Genomic DNA, 21,988 nt, shown 5'->3' on the forward strand with positions numbered 1-21,988 from the left:
GGCGTAAAGACACTATAGAAATCACCTTATTCAGTTCCCTTCTATTATACCCAAGATTAAAAAACAGAAAGAAAAAAAAAAAAAAAGAAAGAAAAAGAAAAAGCGTTGTACCACAGAAGCTTCGCATCTCTTTGCAGGGCTGTCTACACGGAGAAGACAGCTGTGGTCTTTACCAGCCCTTGACAAGTGATTTTTCCAACAATCAGATGGGAGAACATGCTCTGTTAGGCTTATAATTGATAATATACCACTGTTGAAATATGCCTGTCAGTTCTTCAGGTAGATAAAATTCTATCATTGATATTTCCTAACAGTTTTCACAGGCAGCATCTGAAACCACATCCTCCCCCTGGCAGATGAAAGGTTAGACGGGAAGATGTGTCAGCAGGATCCGGCCTCCTGCCTCAGCGTGGGAGGGAGGAGAGGAGCGGTCCTGGGCTGGGTCGGCACGGACGGCAGATCACACAGGCGATTGAAGCCTCTCCCAGAGCCCAGCAGAAATGTTTTGTGCCAGGAGAATGCAGCCGGGTATGAAAATGTCGCGATCACAGAGAGGTTACAATAGCGACTAGGGAAATCCAGATAATCTAGCCCAAAGTCAGAATGCCGACTTTTTAAGCAGAGAAGGCAGTTAACTACTGGACATTTGAGCACGTGCTGCGATTGATCCCTCCACCCTGGGAATGTTTTGGAGATGAGCGCAGGCGTTGGGAAGATGTGGCATCACCACCCAGGCTGTGGGGTGCGGGGGGAGCACGCCTGCACCGTGCACCCCCGCTCAAAGGGGGACAAGGGCCGAGCCCAGGCAGAGGTGGCAGAGGGTCCTTCGCGGCTCTGCCGGCATCCTGTCCCCCCTGCCCATCCCACAGCCGCCCACTCCTGCCAGAAGCCAGTATGGCTCAACTCACCAGAGTCCAGCAAAGCTCTTCAGCAGCGCTGGGGTGGCTGGGGCAGCCTTTGGGTGAGGGGCTTTGGCTGCCTTCGAGATTGCAGGGCTCAAAAAGAGCTCAGGACCCGCTCAGGAGGCAGGTATCACAGAGTCCCAAAAATCCAGGAAATCCAAAAGCTTTTTGGATCTCTTTCTGGAAGGTGTTTGCTGGAATTAAAACCTAGGGCTGAGACAGGGAGGCAGCCCCAGCACTCGCCACCACCTGGCTTTGCCTTCTTGGTCCCACTGACAGCTTGGTGTCTGCAGCATCAGAGGGGTGCCACATGAACTGGGTGATGAGAACAAGCAGTTGCTCAGCAGGGATGTCCAGGACCCTACAAGACGTTGCCTCTTGGGTTGCATGGGAAGCTCCTCGCCTTGCCCAAGCCACTGGTGCATTTGCAGTCCCACAAACATGCTGGTACTAGGGAGAGAGAACAGGTTTTATAGACCAGAAGTTGGTAACAGCTTGTGTTATGGGAGAGGTGGAGGAAGGGACTGCAGGGATTATCAGCAGGACCTTGTTGCATCTGTCGGAGGAAATGTTGCTCCAGATGTGGAGTTTGCAGGCAGGGAGGAGAGATGCTTCGATGCATGTGCCGAGTCAGTGTCCTGCAGAATAAAAATGAAAAAATAATTAAAAAAAAAAAATTAAAAAAAAAAAAAGAAAAAAGCAGTTCTGGAAGCAAAAGGCATAAATGACTCTCCTTTTGCTGCTGGGCAGGTGGAAAGCGGCAGGTGAGGCACGAGGTGGGGACCTGGCAGGGCTCTCAGCTCCTCTCTGCCAGCCTGGGCTCAGGGGGAGGATGCGGCAGCTTCGGCTTTCTCAGCCCTTTCTTCTCTCGCTTCCCTCCTTTCTTTCTTCTCCTGGCAAAGAACTCTAATGGCTGGATTGCAAGAGCAGTTACACGACATTCCCAACACCCCTTTCGCTGTGCCCCACGAATCCTGCCCCGCTCCGGTGGGTGCTCAGCGGCCAGCCCCCCTGCAGCCCAGTGAAGCTGGCTGGGGGGGGCCCTTCATCCACAGCATCCCCCACTGAAGCCCCCAGTTGGCACCTTGCAGCGAGGTGCTGGGGCCTGCCTCGCATCAACCCTTTCTGTGCTGCAACTCCTGCCCGTTCGTTAAGCGTTCTTCCCGTTCGTTAGCGTTCCTAACGTTTGGAGTCGAATTAAAGGCGTGTAGCTAATAGCGAGCTCTGAGTTCTCTCCAGGGTTGGCTGCACTGAGTGAAATCAAAGTTCTCGACATCCCCGTTCCCCTTCCCCCTTACTAATTAGCCCTCCCCGACTCTTAGAGGCCGACATTTAAAATGGACTTGGCTAAAATTAGTATTTTTGCAAGCAGGGGTTGCAGTGCTGCAATAGGGACACAGGGGGGGACCCCCCGACTTGAAGGGCAGGCAGGAAGGTGCCGTGGGGACAGGGGACAGCAGTGCTGCCCGGGTGCCCCTCCTGAAGCCTGGGGAGGGGCCATGAAGCTCCCGTGGATCGATGCATTACGGGGATCGGGTTGGGTTTTTTTCCTGACTCCCTGATGAAGGTCCCTTTCATGAGAGATTTCTCCCTTCGAGATAGAAAAACCAGTAAATTCTGGGCTAAGTCTGCAAATCCCCGGCTGACTTTTGTGACTTAACTTACTCTGCCGAGTAAAATGCAGAGCGTAAAGACGAGAGTTTTAGCAGTGCTGTGTGACCAGGCTGCCAGGCTCTTAAACCCCCAATTTCCTGGCTTTTGATGGATTTAAATCAGGATGGGTCTAATAATAATGATAGTTGGTACTTACATGCCACTTTATCTTAAAAGCACTGTACAAACATTAATTAATTATAGACACAGACTGTGTCTGCAAGTGTGTAGCTGCAGATGCGCAGGGCTTCAATGCCACGCACAGCTTTTAGCCAGGAGTCTCACAGCGAGCAAGGGCACAAATTACATCTGCTGCAGCCCCTCTGCGGGCAGAGCTGCTTTGCTCTGGCATTACCTGCCGGGGCTGGCAGCTGCGAGGACCTGGCCCCGAAAGGTGATTAAAGGAACAACCTGTGCCCCCATCCCTGCCTGTAAACACATTACCGGCACAGTGGGACGGCGGCTGGGGTGAGTGCCCCTCCGGGTGCTGGGGTCCAGGCTTTTTTCACACCATTTTATTGACATCTCCCCAGTGAAAAGGAGGCTGGTGGTAGGTAATGCTGCAGCGTACCAGGTGGCGTGTTCCTTTGTGCTTCAGCCTCTACGTGGCAAAGTGGTGAGCGTGATGCCTTCCTCCATCTCAGTCCTGGACCAGTAAAAGGCACCTGCTTCCTATTCCTGGCTAAGGAGGTGCCAAGCTTTGGGGGCTAGCTCCTCCTTTGGGGCAATTTGGTCTGGCTAGGCAAGAAAGAGAACGAGTAGCCAAGTCCTGCCTTGGTTTATTGGCCTCCTTATGGTTGTAGGTGTTACTCTTTTGGGGGATGCTGTGGTCCCTGACTTCTATAGCCAGTAGCAGAGATGAAAACTGCCATCTCCTGCTTCTCCAAATTAAAACAAGCACCCCAATACTGCACGGAAGGTTGCTGTTGGCAGTGAGAAACCGCGGCTGCACCTCTCCAAACAGATGCAGCCCAACTGGGATGCGGTGGTACGTGTTGGGGATGCTCTGTGCCTACCAGGGAGGGAGGGAGGGCAGCAGCAGCCATGTAGGGAGGCAGGCTCTGTCTTCACAACCTTTCCCCATCTCTGACCACATGCTGGACATGCAAAAGATCCCTGTTTCCTTGGAAACAGGTTCTTTCTGCATGTGCTGCAGTGAGTCGGGGAAGTTTGCCTTCATCAAACCCCCACGGTGAAGAGAATAAGCTCCAGAGATGCTGTCCTGGGGATGGCAGCCTGATTGCTGCTCCCTCCCCTATTTACATCCCTGTAAGAAAAGAAAGAGGAAAATGAAAATCTCCCTCCTGCCCCTTGCAGAGGAGATCTCTCCTGATTCCTTGTGAGCCTTGCCAGCGTCTGAGGGCAGAGGAAATCACTTAAATCATGGACACGTCGCTCAGCTCCCCCAAACCACACATCCCCTCTGCAAAGCCTGGGCTGCAAATGCTGCTCCCCCGTGCAGCGGCAGGCTGCGGGCAGTTCATGGACGTGTCCCCTCGCTTCGTTCGCCTTTATTCCCTTTCCAGTTCATTTACCATCAAGTCAGGCTTTGAGATGAGAGACCCAGAGGTGCTGGAAGCGCCATGTCCGTGGGGCACCGATGCCAGCCTGGCCCTGCGGAGGCTGCTGCCGACTCGGGGAGCGCCAATGGGCAGGCAGGAGCCAGGAGCAGCCCGGTGATACCGCACCGGTGGCCTCTCCTTTGCTTCACGTGGGAAGCGGTGTCTGCCTTTGTGTCTTTTCCAAGCCCAGAGCCGCACAGACACCCCAGGGAAATCAGAGCACAGACCAGGGGCGTACGCTGGGCCAACGTTTTTCTGGCTCTGTCATCTCTGAGTCTTTCCAGAGGGGAGGTGGGGCAGGGGAGTGGGTCCACCATGGGCCATCCACAGCAACGTCCCTGCTGGCCGTGGCTCTGAACAGCTCAGCACAAGGGGCTTCTTGGAAGATGCCCTCAGTTGCAGCGTGCAGCAGGTTTGCATTTACCTCGCGCTTGGCCAGGTTTACTTGCCGTCACTGCACCGACCAGCCCAGATGCAGCCAGGGGCACCCCAGGGTGGTGCTGGGGTGATGCTCCCTGCGCCGGAGGAGTGCAGAGCCTGTCCCTGGGTGCTGGGCACCGGGCAGGGACCGCAGGAGATCCGAGGGGAAAGCACAGGGGCCACCAGTGTGGGCAGCCAGGCTGGAGGTGAAGCAAATCCCAAAGCCTGGCTCAGAGCGGGTGCGTGGGCGTTTGGCCCCACGTACGTAAGTGCCTGCAGTTTAGAGAAACCTCATAAAGAATTTTCCTCAGGGAGGATGAAAACAAAACAAAACAAATACAGGTTTGGGCCTTTGGGGCATTGCTGTGACCATCTCTTTAGAGAAAACGGTTGTTTCGCTGGTGCTTGGCTCTGGAGTGGGGGGAACATAGCTGCCGTGCGACGGGGATGTGGCTGGCACAGGGTCCTGCCAGGTGCCGGTGCTGCTGCAGGCAGCGCTGGGTGCTGCGCTGAAGTAGCCGTAGCTAAAGGGGCTGTCTGTCACAGAAACACCCCAAAAAAAGCCAAGCACCAAACCTAGTTTATTCATCGTCTGACAAGTATTTCCATCAAAAAATTAATTTTGCAGGGAGGGAAAACCAAGGAAAAAGGCTGAATGTTTCTAACGAGGGTGGTTTGGTCCTGTCATTCAACCAGGATCTGCCAAACCAAACCAGGGATCAAAGCCTTGAGTTCTGATCCAGAATGGGTGGGCAAGTGTCATGAGGGGTTTTGCCATTCTCCTACACTTGTTCTGACTGCCTCTACCTCTAAAGTCTTGTTTGAATTTGAGAGTGAGATTTAATTTCATTATTTTTACAGCTAGAAAGCAATGAATGAGTAAATGCTCTTTGCTGAACATTTCATTTGAAAAACACACTAAAAACCACTGAATTAATGACTCGGTGATTGAGGCTGTGAATTTTGGTTAATCATCATTTTAAAAGCTATACTAGTATAATTTTGTAAGCTGAGGAATATCATAAAATGTTTCAGTTGTTTTGCTGCTGTAATTATGCAAGACACACACTGTCCAGATGCAGTGGTTCTGGTACACGGGTGCACTGCGCTGCTACAAATTGCTCCGGTTCCCAACCTGGAGCTGTGCCAGTGTCAGCACATCTGTACCAGTGTCAGCACATCTGTACCATCGGCCTGAGCATCCACCACCGTGGCAGATGCCCAGCCAGGGGCTGGTTTTGGTGGAGCTGTGGCAGTTTTGACGTGGGAGGTGGGTTAGATGTCAGCCTGCATTTGCACATTAATGCCAGGCGTTAATTACCTGGATCTCTTTGGATCCTGCTGGCCTTGACGCTCTAAATATTTGCGGCAAAGTTCAACATCCACAAAAATCTCTTTATTCTTGGAAATTCAGACCTTGTTCCCCAGGACTTGCTGTGGCTTTGCTAAAGTCACTGGCAGCCTTTCCAGTGATTGCTTCAGTTCTCTGGCTGCCTGCTGCTCATGGGCTTATTTTGAAGAGAATCCACTCCTTTTTTGAGCAAATACAGATGCAGTTTATGGAACTGATGCTCGGGCGATTCCTTTGGTTTCAGTATAAATCCCAGAGGAGATCAGCATTTTGCTTAAAAATCTTTGAGCCGCTCAAACAGAGGGACGGATAAAGAGAAATGTTTGCACAATCTCTTTGCAAATCAAATCTTTAACGTTGTGCATCGCTCTGGAGAGGCGGAGGGGAAAGATAATCCCAGATTTTGACTTTGAGCTTGCAAGGCAAAGCTGTCCTTCATTGTAAAATCAGTGGGAGTTTGTCCTGCCATGGAACTGGAGGATCTGGAGTCCTGAGACATCAAAGCAAATTACACCGCGATCTTTTTCTCAGCCTGACTCCAGGAGGTTTCGTCTCGTGCCAAGCGCACGCAGAGTGTGAGCGTTTTGACATGTTCTCCTAATCCTGGGATTTATAAAGCGCTTAGCGACACACACAGAAGTGATTCATTACTGCAGCAGTGCCACGTAGCCTCGGATGCAAAGCAGGGAGAGCGCCCGATGGCTGCCTGCCACGGCCCCTCACCGCTCGCACCCCAGCGCTGACGCCTGTGCAAAGCCACCGCTTTGGGGGGTTGTTGCTGAGGGGTGCTCAGGACCGTCGGTGCCTCCAGGTCTGAGCTCACCACATCTCCATGCTCTCTCTTGCTGTATGGAAAAAGGAAGAACGTGCCGAGGGATGGAGCCAGGAGCAGCCCTGGGGTCCCAGCCTGATCCATGGTACACAGGTCCTGGGTGCCACCAGCGCTGCATGGAAGCCAGGACAGCATTCCACATTTTCTTCTTGCAAAACTGATTCCTCAACATCTTGAAATTCCCCAAACACCTGTACATTTGAGATACAGGCCCCTAGGAACGCCTAGGAACGCTGCTGTCCTGCACTGAAGGTTGATTCCACAGGTAGTGAGTAAATTCTTGGGGTTTTTTATGGGTTTGGGCTGAGGTTTGGAGGTAGGGAGGTGCTGCTCGGGGTCTTTAGGACCCTAAATGCCTCCACAAAGCTGGTGTTTGGTCGCCAGCCAAGGAGCTGCACCCAGCAGGTGGCTTGTAGCCAGCCCATGGTGCAGGGAACCAGAGTAACGTGTGCTCATTATCTCTGCCTTGCTCAGAAAGGATATTGTGATTTTAATAACTTCTTGGATCCATTTTTTCCCTGGTAGCTCTTGTTGCCTTGGATACAGGCTCTGGAGAGGCTCAGCCCTGCTAAAGATGGTAGATCATTTAAATGGAATAGAAGATGAGGAGTGGATTTGCAAACTGCTTTTGCTCTCGTAGAGAGCTGGCTGGGAGCGCTCCAGCAAAGCCGAGCTTTTTGGGACGCGCCGAGTTGGGAAGGGTGTCGTTCATGGGAACGGGACACCAGAACTTCCTTTGCATGAGGTTCACACAGTGCCTGGTGTGTCCGTGTGACGGTGCCAGGCACAAAGCCTCGAGGCTTCGGCAAGTGCCATTGCACCGATTCCCAGGGCACTCCTGGCAGGAGAAGAGCTGGATCTTGGCACCTTTGGTACAGGGCTTCAAGGACCTCTGCTCTGCTGCCATCCTCTTCCTCCTCAGCCCCAGCCTCTTGTCTTCACTCTGGGCTTGCCAAGGTCCCACAGGTCCTGCAGGGTGGGCTGCAGGCCATCAGCTTTTTCAGCCTGTGTCCACGACGCTCCAGTTCTCCGGGGTGTTTAGATGCCAAGCGTAATTCCCACTCCTAGCACCCCCTCAGTCCCTTCCTGCCGCTTCACACATGCTGCTTATCTACAGATAAGCCATGCAAATCAGAGAAATTCTCATTTCATGCTGAGAGGTTACCCACCCCTAAAGGTCACCAAAGCTATTAAAGAAAAACCCTCGTGCCCAGGGCTTTGGACACCTAATTTGGCTGGCTTTGGTCAAATTTCACGCTGCTGTAGTTTTTGATTTATGCCCTTTGAAAGTCTTTTGCTGTGCTGGAGAAAGCCTGCTCATGGTGCCTGTTGTAATCAAATAGCTCTAGCTTTTCTGAGATGCTTTTTCTTCTTTTAATGACTCTGGGGTGTCCAGGCCCATCCTGATGATAAACAAACTAAATGAATTGCTTTTGCTTCCTGGTCCCCATCATAAGCAGATTTGGATATGACGGCTGCCTGACTAATCATTAAGATCATTTGATCACTGTCAGAGTAAATCAGCCTGACTTGAGACAATGCACTAAACCTCGACTTGCTGCTGGGGTTACCGAGTACAAGATGCTAATGACACTGTGCTCTTGGAAATTATTTCTTAATTGCTTTATAGTAGCTGGCAGAGATCATAGCCTTGCTGTGTTAGGTGACACGGCACGGCAGAGCCATTAGAGGAACTGCACAGCCAGAGACACCCAGGCAGCACCCAGCAGCACTCAGCAGCACCCAGGCAGGACCTAGGCAGCAGCCAGCAGCACCCAGCAGCACCCAGCAGCACCCAGGCAGCACCCAGCAGCACCCAGGCAGCACCCAGGCAGGACCTAGGCAGCACCCAGCAGCACCCAGCAGCACCCAGGCAGGACCTAGGCAGCACCCAGAAGCCACCCTCTCCCTGCACAGCTGAGGATGCTCTTGGGTAGCAACATACGGGCAGGACCAGGAGAGATGTGTTTGTGTGGGGGCTGACCTGGGCGCTTCAGCTCTTGCTGGGAGTGCAGGGCGGCGGGACTCCTGCCTCTGCATCCCAGCCAGTCTCCATGGGTGCCCCCGTGCCCGCCGCTGCCTCTGGGAAGGGGTCTCACGATCTCTGGAGGCCTCGGGAGTTTCACCCTTGATGCTGCCTCAGGGAGAGGGCAGCAGGGGCCCAGGAGAGGAAGGAGGAATCATTTAGGAAGTAGCAGCAGAACAAAGAAGGAGGGAAAAAAATCTTTTTCTTTGCTTAAAAAGAAATCTCAGCCTTCCTGGAGAGAAGAAAAGAAGAGGAGGGAGGTAGATGCACCACACAAAGAGAAGAAAATGTGCTGAGAAACCACAAGGTGTTTAAAAGCTCACACAGGAAACCAAACCCACTTTGATATCCCCTCTCATTGGAAACGTTTGAGGCCAGAATAATGCTGCCATGATTTATCACACAAAGGGATGAGAAAGTGAGTGGATCCGAGAGTTCCTTTCTGGTTCTTAGGACAAAAAAAATGCTTTGTATTAGATTACAATGTATAAGCAAAAACCCCTTAACAAAATGTCTATTTGCAGGCATGTATTTGTTGAGCAGCAAAGCGTGTGCCCTTCCAGGAACAGGCGGCTGGGAAAGCAGCAACCGTCGTGCAGGAGAGGGGCCACCTCCATCAGCGTGTAAGAACGTTCCTGCACTGCTTCACGCCTGTCACGCACCCCTGAGCCGAATGCTGGGTGTCCCTCCTGCGAAGGCTCACTCCACTCGGGAAAGGGCTGGGGCTGGCAGGCGCTGGGGTTCATGGCCAAGGGGAAACTGAGGCACAACCGGGGAATTTTCCCACACCAGAAGCCTGTGAGCACAGAGTCACCCATCTCCCAAGCCAGACATGTGTGCCCCGAAGCATCAGCTCTGCCTTAATTTCATCTCTCCTCCTATTTGTCCAACAGTCCAGCTTGAGAGCCTTTATTTTATGCTTGTTTAAGTTAATTTTATAATTAGCGGAGAGAGGAGGCGTTTTGGCTGGGTGGTCATTTATAGCTGTAGATTGGGGCAGCTGTTACCGGTGCCTGGTCACCGAGCGGTGAGCGATGCTGCCGTGCCCACATCGGGCTGCGTCTGTTCGAAGGAGAACGCTCCGTGCCGAGCAGCAACTTTCCATGGAAGCAGATCGGTCCCTGCTTCTTCCCTAAATACTGAGTGGATGTGGTCCGGGTCCGACACAGGAGTAGAAGAACTCAGCAAACTATTTCTCCTTAAATGTTCATCCCAATATATGGCAGAGCAGTTACTGCTGAACAAATGAAAGATAGAGCTGCATCAAAATCAACTTTTTTAACAGGGAAATGTTTATTATATACTGTGCTGCTTTTTCCCCTGGTGGGAAAAAAAACAGTATTCAAAATGAACATTTTTTAAACTGATGAAAAAATCAATGTAACAAAAAATAAATGCTTAATTTTTCATCTAACATGTCCCCATTTTTTAACTTCCAAATTACATTTTCAGTAATTTGACTTTTCTGCCTGTCATAAACAAGCTGTATCAGACTGTCTCTCTGGCCGGGAAGCCCGTGTTGGTGCTTCTGTCTCTCGCTGTGCTCAGGAGGGATGGAGCTGCTCCAGAGCAGGATGTTTCCAAGCTTCACCAGGAGACAGGGAATGAGAAAACCTTAGTCCACAGCTGTTGGAACCCCATGTCTTCTCCCCGTAAGGAAAGCAGCATTTTGCATCTGAGACCCATTTAGTGTCTCTGCCTGAAGCTGGGCAAGGGGAGGAGATCCTCACAAAGGCATGTTGTTTTTGAGGTTATTCCAATTCTGGTTGAAGCTGAAAAACTGAATTAAACCATGCAGGAGAATAGGGATATGGCTCAGACCCAAACACAGAAAGTGATGGGAGGTTTGGAACAAGCCTTTTAATAACTTGCTGGGGGGCAGGAGCCCTGTGGCACAGCCATGCACCCTGAGAACGGCCGGAGCGGGCAGGGGGACCCCTCGGGCCAGGGCTCCTGTCCCCAGGCTGGGCTGGCGTGTGCAGAGGCTGGTGGCTTGGGGGGATGCTCAGCGCAGGGGCTGGTGGCTTGGCTGCAGCAAGGGGGACGGCTCAGCAGGTGGCTGGTGAGAGACCCCCTTGGAGTCCAGCTGATCCCATGAAACCTTCTCCAAAGTAATTACAGCGGAAGGCTTGGAGGCAGAGGCCGATTTGCATTTTTAGTTGAGCTCAGAGGCTCCGAGGTCTCCCGGTGGGCTATGAAGGTTAACGGGTTCCCAGCCTGGGCGCGCGGGGCTCTGGAGGGGAGGCAGCTGCCGCTCGGGGTGGTGTGGATGGGGGAGGCAGGAGTTTGGGTGGTGGGGATGCCATAGAGCCAGGTTGCTTGTGGAACCCAGCGGAGCTGAGCTGCTTGCAGAGGGCGCTTGGATGGATGAGCCACCAAAAGCCACCCGGCTGGCGGGCGGCTCTCGGCGGTGAGATCCGATTCTCTCGAGATCCGATTCTGGGGGGAGCGGTTGCGTGTCCTGGCAGGAGCAGCTTTGTGGGGAGCGCTTCCCTGGGCACGTGCAGCCAACACCGAGGATCGTCTCTGCCAGGGAGCAGCAGCTGAAGGGCGCAGGTCCAGGCAGGCGGCTGCTGCGGAAGCACTGTGCTCCCCTCTCCGGCTCAGCACACCCCCTGCCCTGAGCCCCAGCATCATTTATGCCCCCGTTAGAGAGACACGACAGGCAGAGGCTCCTCTCTCACCCACACGGGTCCAGCACAGACCTTGCTGGGACCCAGTGTGACCATGCAGGATGGTTGGGGCTTGTCAGGTCCACGTTAGCCACTGATTCCCTTCCAGGTCTAGCGTGTCTCCAGAGCAAATCTCCTAGTGCAGAGCAGATACTGCCTCTTCCCAGTCCCCTCTCCCACGTGATGATACGGTGCTGTCCCAACACATGTGCTGTGATCTCTTTTAAATGGATGCATTAATCCTGCTATGGCAGCTTTGGCCGAGGCTGCGTTACTTGTAACCAGAGCCTAATCCTGCTCCCAGCTCGTGTGATTTATCTTTATTCCCTGCATATGTAAACCAGCCCCTGCCACCATCAGCATCACCTGGGCTTGATTTGTTTCGGCAAGAGAGTGCTATTTTTCCTTTTATCCTAAGCAAAATGCATATTTGAACGGGATTAAATTTGAACCCCTTCAAATGCTTAATTCTGAGTGGAATGCAAATAGTCCCTGTGGACCGTGGCAGTGGCTCCAGACAGCGGAGTGAGGATGGCAGTTGTGTTATGCCTTAAAAATATTTTCAATTGCAAAACAAAAGTGGGAAGAGAGGCCTTAAATGATGTGAAAATAACACTGTTTGAATTAATGTGTCAGCCCTGATGGATGCTTGCGCTGCCCGGAGTTTTGAAAGGGCTGTGACGGGTAAGATATTACCAGGTGAGATTTACCTACAGCCCATGACTTCTAGTCAGCAAAATCTTAGATGAAAACCTATCCTTCACTCTACACTGACTTGCAAGGAATATTGAATCAAGATAAAGACCTGCAGGGCCACATACACAAAGGTGTTTTGGCATCTAAGTCCCATTAATTTCGATGCAAGTTTTGGCATTTTCTGATATTATCTTTAATTTAGTCAAGTAAAGGAGGGTCAGTCCTTGTCCCCAGCGCGCCCAGTGCAGGAGTGCAGGCAGGGTGCAGGTCTGGGCTGTGGACAAAGCTGGTCAGTCCTGCCCTCAGTGGCTCTCTCTGGCTGTGCCAAGCGTAGTTTTTCAGTTTGTCTTCCTTATCATCATCTCGAAGCTGCACGTGCGTGTATGTGGTTTCTTGCACCCTGATCTTCCTCCCAGAGTGAGAGAATGACCTACGTGTACAGGCGTTACACCGGGAGGATGCTGGGCTTTGTGACATGGGTTGTCTAAGGACTGGAAGCAGCAGTGCACCGCATCTTCCCGAACGGGCACGCTCATGCCCAGATGGGGACTGTGCTTGCCGCACACCTTTCCTTCCTCCCCCACTCCCTCCTCCTCTCCATGGCCACACGTTGGGTGCTGACCCGTGGCAGCGACCCGCAGAGCAGCCCGTTCCCAGTGCCCGCGGCCAAAGGGAGGGAGTGACAGCAAGGGAAAGCAGAAGGTGAGGATCACAGCGTGGGATCACAGCGTACACGCTGGACCAAATCCTGTCTCTTGACCTTTGAACGAGGCCGCCGGTGCCCGCGAAGGCGGGGATGGATTGCTGCCTTCAGGCCAGGGGAGAGATGGCAGGGCTGCGCCCGGTGCCGCTCCGCACTGGCAGCACCAGAGGAAAAACAGCATTTGAGATCCTGCAGGGCTGCCTCTGAGCGAGCAGGGCCTTTGTTTGTCGTCCCTTACGAGTCCCGATGTGAGATGAACTTTCTTTCCTCTTTCTTCCTTTACTGGCACAGGTAGGGATGTGCACTGCAAAGAAGATTAAAATAGAAAGCACCGAGCGATGCACAGGGAGGAGAGCGGCTGCAGATGTGCCTGGGAGTGCCAAGGTCCAGGTGCCTTCCCTCTGGGATCCAGGGCATTCTTGCCCTAAACTTTCATAAGTCCTTAATGGTTGGATTCTCCTCATACTCAGAGCTGGGTGGAAGCTGGTTTCTTAACCCCGATGATTTTACAGCAGTGTCATTTCTTTCTTCCCTGAACTCTTTGTGAAAATACCACCGAGGCTTTTCAGTTCTTTGCAGAAGGAGACGAGTGACAGATCGCTCACGGCACGGCAGCTCCTGCCCCTTGGATGGGGAGAGCAGCCTGTGCCCTGCTGTGCCCCACAGCCGCTGCCAGCCGCGCACCAGAAGCAGCCAGAGGAGCCTGCGCTGCTGGGGGTCCCAGCCGGGGTGCTGAGCCATGTTTGCCAGCCTGGGACAGGGACAGCAGCGCTCCAGGACGGGCACTTCACCCTCAGCCCCGTGTGCGGGCACAGTGCTGCGCTGCTGCCTTCTGCGAGGACCTTTGCAACGCACTTGTTGAGCCAGGAGTGGGGGGGCTTTGCTGGTTGGGGTCTCACCAGTCTGGGGGGGATCGGGCCCTCAGCCTCGCCATCACGTAGAAAAAGTTATCTTGGTGTGTTCAAAGTGAAATTCATGCTTTGCTGGTTCAGGGCCTGTAGGAATGCTAAAAATGCATTTAAAAATACCTAGGAAAAAAACCCCACAAGTTTAACCACCTTCTCTTCCTCCCCACTAAGCAATTACCAAGTGAATACAAAAATAAATGAAACATCCCCGTAAACAGACATGCAAAGAAAATGAAGCACTTTCTGTTCACAGCTGGTGAGCTCCCTGCCCCGAGGCAGAGCTGGCTGGGGGCTGTGCCTGCTGGAGGTGACATCCCTGGCACCCCTCAGTGCCCCACCGCCCTTCCCAGGGTGAGCTGATGTCCTAGATCAGTGTAGACTTCTGCTGTCCAGAAAGGAGACGTTCATGCAAATTCCTGCCCATGTCTACGTTTAATAACAGTATCGCTGCTTTCTTCTGGTTTCAGAAAGTCCTCCCATCAAACACCAGTGCAGCCAGCTGGAGCTGACCTTCGCCTTCTGCGTGGGTGGGGTGGATGGACGGGTGGGATGGATGGACGGGTGGGTGGGATGGATGGATGGGTGGGTGGGATGGATGGGTGGGTGGGACGGATGGACGGGTGGGTGGGATGGATGGATGGGTGGGTGGGACGGATGGATGGGTGGGTGGGACGGATGGACGGGTGGGTGGGATGGATGGATGGGTGGGACGGATGGACGGGTGGGTGGGATGGATGGACGGGTGGGACGGATGGACGGGTGGGATGGATGGACGGGTGGGACGGATGGACGGGTGGGATGGGGGTGGTGGTGTCACCCTGCCGCCAGCTCAGCCATCAGCCCAGCCGCTCCCACTGTGAGGGTACCAAATCCAGGCTGGGCTGATCCCCATCCCAACATCGCTCTCACGCCCTCTGTGAGTTCCAAGTTGAGTTACTTCAAACACGTTACATCTTCAAAAAACCCCGCTGCTGATCTGCGGTGAAGTACAGAGCCATTCCCCAGCACTTGGCAGCTTTCAGCACTTTGAAATCGCGACTCAGCTTCAAGGAGTGGAGCTGGGGCTGGATCTGACGGAGGGTTCGATGTTCCAGAGAGGCTGTTGGTGCGGGCAGCCCTGCCCCGGCGAGCTCGCTCCCTGCAGCAGATGCATTTTGGACCTGTGCAGCCAGCAGCCTTAATTACACCTCATGCTAATGATGGTTTTAACGTCCAGGGAGAACAAAGGCATGGCAGAACTGGTTGACTTGTTCTCAGTAAACAAATGCCTGATCCAGGAAGGCAAACTAGACCCCGTCCTACCACCAGCCCAAGGTTACAGCACTCACCGGTGCCCTGTTTGTCCAGTCACTACAGATTCTTGGCACTACAGGGAGCACCAGCACCAGTGGGTAACATGGAGCAGTTATGGGTGGCCAACAACTGCAGCCAGCTGTACAAACAAAGCTGTACTTGCTTTCGTATCCCAGGGATCGCAGATTCCAGCCACGCTGCCTGGCCACCCCTGCCACAGGGCTTCCCCAGCCCCATCGGGCTCCAAAAGGTCAAACCCTTGGCAATGGCACAGCTACAGAAGGGAAAAAAAAAACCAGAAAATTTGTGTATGCATTAAGGAAAGAAAATCCTGAAAAAATATTGATAGCAGATGCTTTATATTGTGAGGGAGGAAAAAAACCCGAATTAAAACTGAAGCTATGTTCTGTCTAAAGCTCTTCAGAGGCTGAGACGAACATTTTCTGTTTGAATATGTAGTATTTAAAAGCCGGTGCCTTCTCCCCAGCAAGATAAGCAAGGTTTTTATTGGAAACTTGCAGTATCTACACTTGGCCAGCTGCGAGGAGCTGGGTCCCTGGGAGCTGAGCCAGGCAGGGGGGCTGAGGAGAGCTCTGCACAGCCTTCCCTCCACCCCTTCCCCTCTCGCCAGCTGCAAAAAAACTCGGAATCAACTAAGCGAGGGGAAGGAGCACCCGGGGTCCTGGGTCATTTGAAAATGAATTTCAAAGTAACTCCCACTCTGCTTGCTTTTGCTGGGCGTTCGTGAAACGTGGAAGGGCGAGGGGTCACGATCTCTGCCTCTGCCCCCGCGCTCCATCCCGCTGCCCGTCCGCAGCGTATCAGCGTGTTTTCCACGTAAATCGATAGCAACAGAGATTTCTTCGCAGGCTGTATGGCATCAAGGTTAAAACCCAGCTGTGTACTTTTAGATTTTTCTTTGATTCTTCAGGATTTTTTGAGGAGGGTTTTGATGATTTATATTTAAGATCTGAGGATTTAGCTTTCTTATTGGCTCAAGTTTGCTGCCGTGTATCTTTAAAGCACTTACTAAGCAGGTGCCGTTTGCTTTGTACAGCAGAGGGGAGCAGGCGTGGGCAGAAGCATGTTGCACGGAGCAGCCGGAGGTGGAGGTGTAGCCCGTGCTGCCCTGGCACTGGGGCTTGGTGGCACCTGTCTGTCCCTCTCAGAAGTTGCCAAGCCTGCATTTTTCACACCCACCCAATTCTGCAAGAGGCACCACTTGCACGTGGTTCTCCAGTGATTTAGGAGTCGCGAGCTTCCACTTGTAATGCACCTAGAGGGATGTTGGGATGGGGATCAGCCCAGCCTGGATTTGGTACCCTCACAGCGGGAGCGGCTGGGCTGATGGCTGAGCTGGCGGCAGGGTGACACCACCACCCCCATCCCACCCGTCCGTCCATCCCACCCGTCCATCCACCCCACCCACACAGAAGGCGAAGGTCAGCTCCAGCCGGCTGCACTGGTGTTTGATGGGAGGACTTTCTGAAACCAGATGAAAGCAGCGATACTTTTATTAAACGTAGACATGGGCAGGAATTTGCATGAACGTCTCCTTTCTGGACAGCAGAAGTCCACGCTTATCCAGGACATCAAAGCCTTATCTCCGGGAATGCAAATATTTGCCCCCAACCACAGAGGAAATGAAAAGTTTCTCCATTATGTGTTTATCTGTTTCAAAAAGATGTTTTCTAAATACTAGAAGACAAGGAGAGGGGAGCGAGAGGTTACCAGTACTACTCTGAGGAAGGAGCTAAACCAGCATTCCGAGCATGCCATTTCCTGCAGGACAAAGTCCTTTCCCCTGGCTGACATCCCCCTGTCTGCACTGTAACCTCCAGTGAGGGCTTACAGGACCAGCAGTCCTTACTGGTTACAAGCCCTCCCTGCCCCCAGAGAAATCAGCACCCTGGGATATAGCGGACTAGACTGAAGAAGGAAATACTGATGTTTGTGTTTCTCTTCTGCTCGGGAAGGCTTTCAGGTCATCCACACACGTAAGCATCACCGAGATTTCTGTACCATCACCTGACTCCGGGAGCTGGTGCTCGAGGGGAAGCACAGGTGGCCGTAGCAGTCCTGCTTTTTAGGTGTGACATGCAGGAGGCTGGGGCGGTGCGGCTGAGTTCTGACTCCTTGGGTGAGGACTGAACGGCATGGTGGGGGTTTTGGTGTCCTCATGCGCTGCAGCTGGGACACGGTGCACGGGGAGGGTCTGGTGACCATCTCAGGAGGTTGGGTAATTTTCCACGGCTGCTCTGCTGCTGCTCCCCCGCTTCAAAGACAAATGGCTCGTGCTGTTCAAAGGGTCCAGTTCCTCCTTAGGTAACTTTGAACTCAATCATGCCTGGCTTTGCTTGCGAAGAAATCTTGAGACGCCTTGAAAGCCCGGTGCTGCCTCATTGACTCTGTCGTGCTGACTCTCCTCCTGCACAAGCACACAGAACCGTGCCTGCTCGTTTTTGCAGATTTGCTGCCAAAACAGGGGAGGAATTCAGTGTGAGGAATGAGTGCGATTTGGGAGAAAGCCCAGCAGAACATCACTTAGCCCATGCCAGGATTTATGCTGCTCTTCTCGCGGAGCCTGTGCACCAGGATGCTGCATCTCGGTGGCCCGCGTTGCTCCAGGCTTGGTCACCATGCCCAGGGCAGACTGGGACCCCTGCTGTGCTGAGCAGCAAGCTGAGGCTTGCAAAAGAGGGGGCAGCCCCCCAGCCTGTGCTTTGGGGTAAGCCTCTTATGGGGTAAGCCTCTTACATGTGCCCTTTTTGACAAGCCCAGCTCTGAGCATCGGGATGCGGCCCCGCCAGCCAGCTCCTCTCCCGGCACTGAATCTGGGCCACCTTGAAAGCTTCCAGCTTTTTCGGGCAAACACTTTTTGTCTGGTATCCAAGAAAATTGGGCCCTGATTACTGATTAGACCTAACTACTCCCCGACATAGTGAACAAACACGAACAAAAGTTAGGGCAAAAAAATGTTACAGGGAAACATAAGCCACAAAACAAACCAGTAATAATGTATTATTCATATATTAACGTCAGCATTAATAGTAATGCAGTGTTTTGCAGCTGTTTTAGTAATAATGCTACAGCTTTATGTATTAATAAGTGTAGTAATATTAATGCCACTTTCTGCAGTAAATAACATGGATAACAGCGTTGCTTCTCAGGGGTTGTTTAAAACTTCTGCTTCTTGCACTTTGTGTCCAGCCAGCATCCCGCTCCCCACCGCTAACGGGTCTCCCCTTGTGGGGTACACTCAGTGCAGCACCTCATCGCTCTCGGGAATAAATAAAATCCTCTGAATTTCCACTGCTGGATTTCCTAATTCCCACACCTCCAGCCAGGATCAAAGGTCCCCTTTGTTTTTGTAGCCTGAAGTTCTTTATTCCACGTCCCTCTGCAGGGGACTAACTACCAGCAGGGGCTCAGGGAGAGGGCAAGAGGCACCTGTATCCCATTAACAACTTCCAGGGTTTCTGTTGAGCTTATAGGTGGGTTTCAGACTAGTCTGGAGAAAAGCTAACTGCTGATGAGATCAGCAACTCCATCTGGTTCAAGGCTCGAATAACAAGCAAATGAGTCCTTCCACCTGGTGCTTAATGAGGCTGCTGCCAGGGGTTAGTTTTTCTGCCTGCTCACATGCTGGCCATGCAGCTGGGGAACAGACCCAGGAGGGTGTGGAGATGCTGTTGGGAAGAGAGGAGAGTCCGACTGACCCAGCAGCACACAAAACCCCAAACGGGGTTTCTAATGGAGCTGTTGGACTCCCAAGTTGGAAAGAAGTATGGAGATATGTGTTTGCATGACTCAGCCTGCTGAGCTGCTGGGACCGTGCAGAGGAGGAACGGCGTTGCCAGCCCCAGTAGGGACCAGTGCCAGGTGAGCCAGTGCCCGGGGTGCTGGAGAGAGGAGCCGGCTCTGCGGGAGCTTTGGCCGGGCCCAGTGGTTTGCTGGAGCGATCCTGGGCTGGTTCTGGATGAGCTGGCCAGAAACGGTGCTGGTTGCAGAAGGCTGCAATGATGCTGGCTTGTAAGGGATGGGCCCTGGTGCCTCTGGGCTTTGGGTTGTTTTCTTTTTTTTTGCATCAGAGATGGAGTGTGTTGCAGGCACACTGTGAGAGCTGAGTAGATTCCAGGTTGGAGAGGCAGGATTTTACCCATCAGTATCTCACTGCCATCCTGGGTTACGGCTCCTGGTCCTTTCTGGGTGGAATGCCCAGAGTGTGATACTATTGAGTACCGTGATGCTATTTGCTAAAAACTAAGCTTGGTCGCTTGGCTAATGGCTTGAATCCTCCCCTGCTCTGTGCAAAGCTTTCGGGTCCTCGCTGGTGGGCATCAGCCATCAAAAGCCTTCCAGCCTGGTTGTGGTTGCTGTGTTTTACAGCCAGCTTGGACCTATATTTTTGCAAAAGAACTTGTGAGCCTGCAGGCTCCTTGTTGCTGTTTTTCTTTCTTAATTGGCTTTGAGTGCATGTGTGTGGATGTGCGTGTGCCTGCCTCCCTCATCAGCAGCACCCCTGGTATTCAGTGGAGTAATTAGAACATCTAAATCTTCCGTATATGTCATCCAGACTTTGTAAAATTAACTGTGATTACTGGCACCAGCCTGCAGACGTGCCGAATCCCACCCCAGCTCCCGATAAGCATAATTGCTCCTCGTTGTTCCTCTGGAAAGCCTTGCGCTCGCTGCCACGCGTGAGCTCCTTCCCGCTCGCTTTTGTATTAGCGCCGAGTTAAATGACTTTGGCTTTTGTTGACTCGGGGAGGATTTACGAGGAGTTGCACACAACTGAAATCGGGAGTGCTTCTGGATTGCTGAGCAAACAAAAACCCTGCGTTGGGTGATGGCTCTGGAAACGAATCCTGCTCCTCCTCCTCCTCTTTCCCTGACCCCTGGCTGGATCCAGGAGTAGGGTGAGCTGCCTGGGATGTGGCAGGGAAAGCTGGCCGGTGCCACGGGGCGCAGCTGTGGTGGAGCGGTGCCCTCTTGCAAAGAGCCCTGACCCTCCCCGGGGGCCTACTTATACGTGTATAAATATATATCTATACTATATATAAAAATTAAAACCTGCAGGCTGTTGGGAGGAGCTGGTTTTGCGCCTTGCCCTGCCGGATGGCATTATTTCTGCAGTCTAAAGGTGCATCTTCAAAAGCCAATGACCATTCATCCATCCAGCTTTGCCATATCCATGCGTTACTGCCATCGGTGGGAAGGTGCCAACTCCAGGAACAAAGCAGGGGCAGCTAAGGAGTGGGTATTTATCGTTATTAGTCTCTTGTTAAATGAGGAAGGGCATTGACCACTTACCCATTTCCTTACACGCAGGTTAAGTGGTGTGAAGAAATAATTCTTCTTCCTGAAGTCACGTTTTTACGCCTCCTGCCTTTCCGCCCTCCCAGCCCCACTGGCACGTAGAGATCAGCACCACATCTTATCTCCCCAGTGCGAGTGCTGCCCAGATGTCTTTCATGTTTCTCTGTCTTCCCTGGAGGGTGCTGGGTCTCTCACACCATTCCCAATCTAAACACTTTAAAAAAAAAAGGCCAGGGAACTAACTTTGCTAATGACTTTGACTGGAATCATTAAGGACATCTCAGCATCATGGCTGCTCTTCTCTCTGCTTTCAGGAACAATATTGATTGCTATTTTAATTTAAATCTTGGACAAAATCCTTCATTTTTCTTCCGAGTTCTCCAGCACAGCTCGCTGCCGTGTCCTGGGGGTGCAGAGCAGCATGTGGGAGGGATGCAGAGCATCCTTGGGCAGTGTCCAGGCACAGCCGGGACCTCAGGGCAGGGGGGGCGATTGCCTCCCGGCTCTGTCCGGGGAGGGGGGAGCCGGGGGGTGCCAAGGACCTGCCTTGGGAGTGCTGGAAAATGGGTAATTGTGGGGAAACGGCTGCAAAATTCAGCCAAGAGGAGGCAAGGGTGGCATTTTCAGTAGGGAAGTCTAGTGCTCCGGTGTCTCTCTGCTCTCATTATATACTTTCCAATTGCTCTTATATATGCTTCAAAGGTTAATATATGTTTGTGATGAGTGCACTTTGTAGAAATGTTAATTAGCCCGGGTGCAATTTGAGGGATTCTTCCCTCAATAATAAATGCTCTTTCTGTATTTTTAGCCACCATTTTTATTGGCACTCGCTCCGCTCTTTATCCAGGCAGTGACTCGAGAAAAGGCTGGGGTGGGCTGCGGTTCCCGTTCCCCCCCCCCCCCCGGGCAGCAGGGGCTCAGGGGTTTTGGGGAAGGTGTCTGGCTGGCCCGGGGGCTGCTGCACCGCCGAGAGAGCCCCCCTGGGACTGGGGCCAGCCCGGGCAGTGGCTGGTGCTGGGGTGGCACTTTAATGTCACCAGGTGATGTAGGGACCTGGCATGGAAAATGGGTCTGGGGCAGGGGCTGCTCCGTGGGAGCAGCCCATTCTCGTGCTGGTGCTCTGCTGTATTGGTGTGTGTTCCCAAAAAGCTTGCGGATCTGAGGTTCTTCCACCCTAAGTGATGCGATAGCCAAGAATTCCTCTGGCTCCATGTCTGTGTGGGCTTACGATACATCCCAAGTGCTTGTGGATGGGGAAACTCAAGCCACAGGCTTCATCTCTGATTTTCATGAGGTTACCAAGTGAATGCCCTTCCATTTGCAACATGGGGGGACAAAATGGGATTTCAATCAGTGGGAAGGGAGAGGCAATTTCCCAGCTCACATTAGCTGGTAATAATTGCTTTGAGAATGGAGGTTTAATCTCAGGACTTTGTACAGAAGATAGCTTTCTGAGCGAGTTTCCAGTTCTCGACACGGTGGCTGGTCCCTTCCCCAAGTGCCACGTCTGGAGGCTCCTTAAAGGCTCCTTAACCCCCCAGCCCCGGCGTGGGGCTGCAGCTCCCGTGGCTGCCAAGGGCATCTCCCCCCACCCCCAGCCCCCTGCCCATCGGGACTCGGCAGGCAGGCACCCACGGCGATAACGCGGTGC

This window comes from Falco cherrug, chromosome 3 (genome assembly GCF_023634085.1).
Source record: "Falco cherrug isolate bFalChe1 chromosome 3, bFalChe1.pri, whole genome shotgun sequence".
Taxonomy (NCBI): domain Eukaryota; kingdom Metazoa; phylum Chordata; class Aves; order Falconiformes; family Falconidae; genus Falco; species Falco cherrug.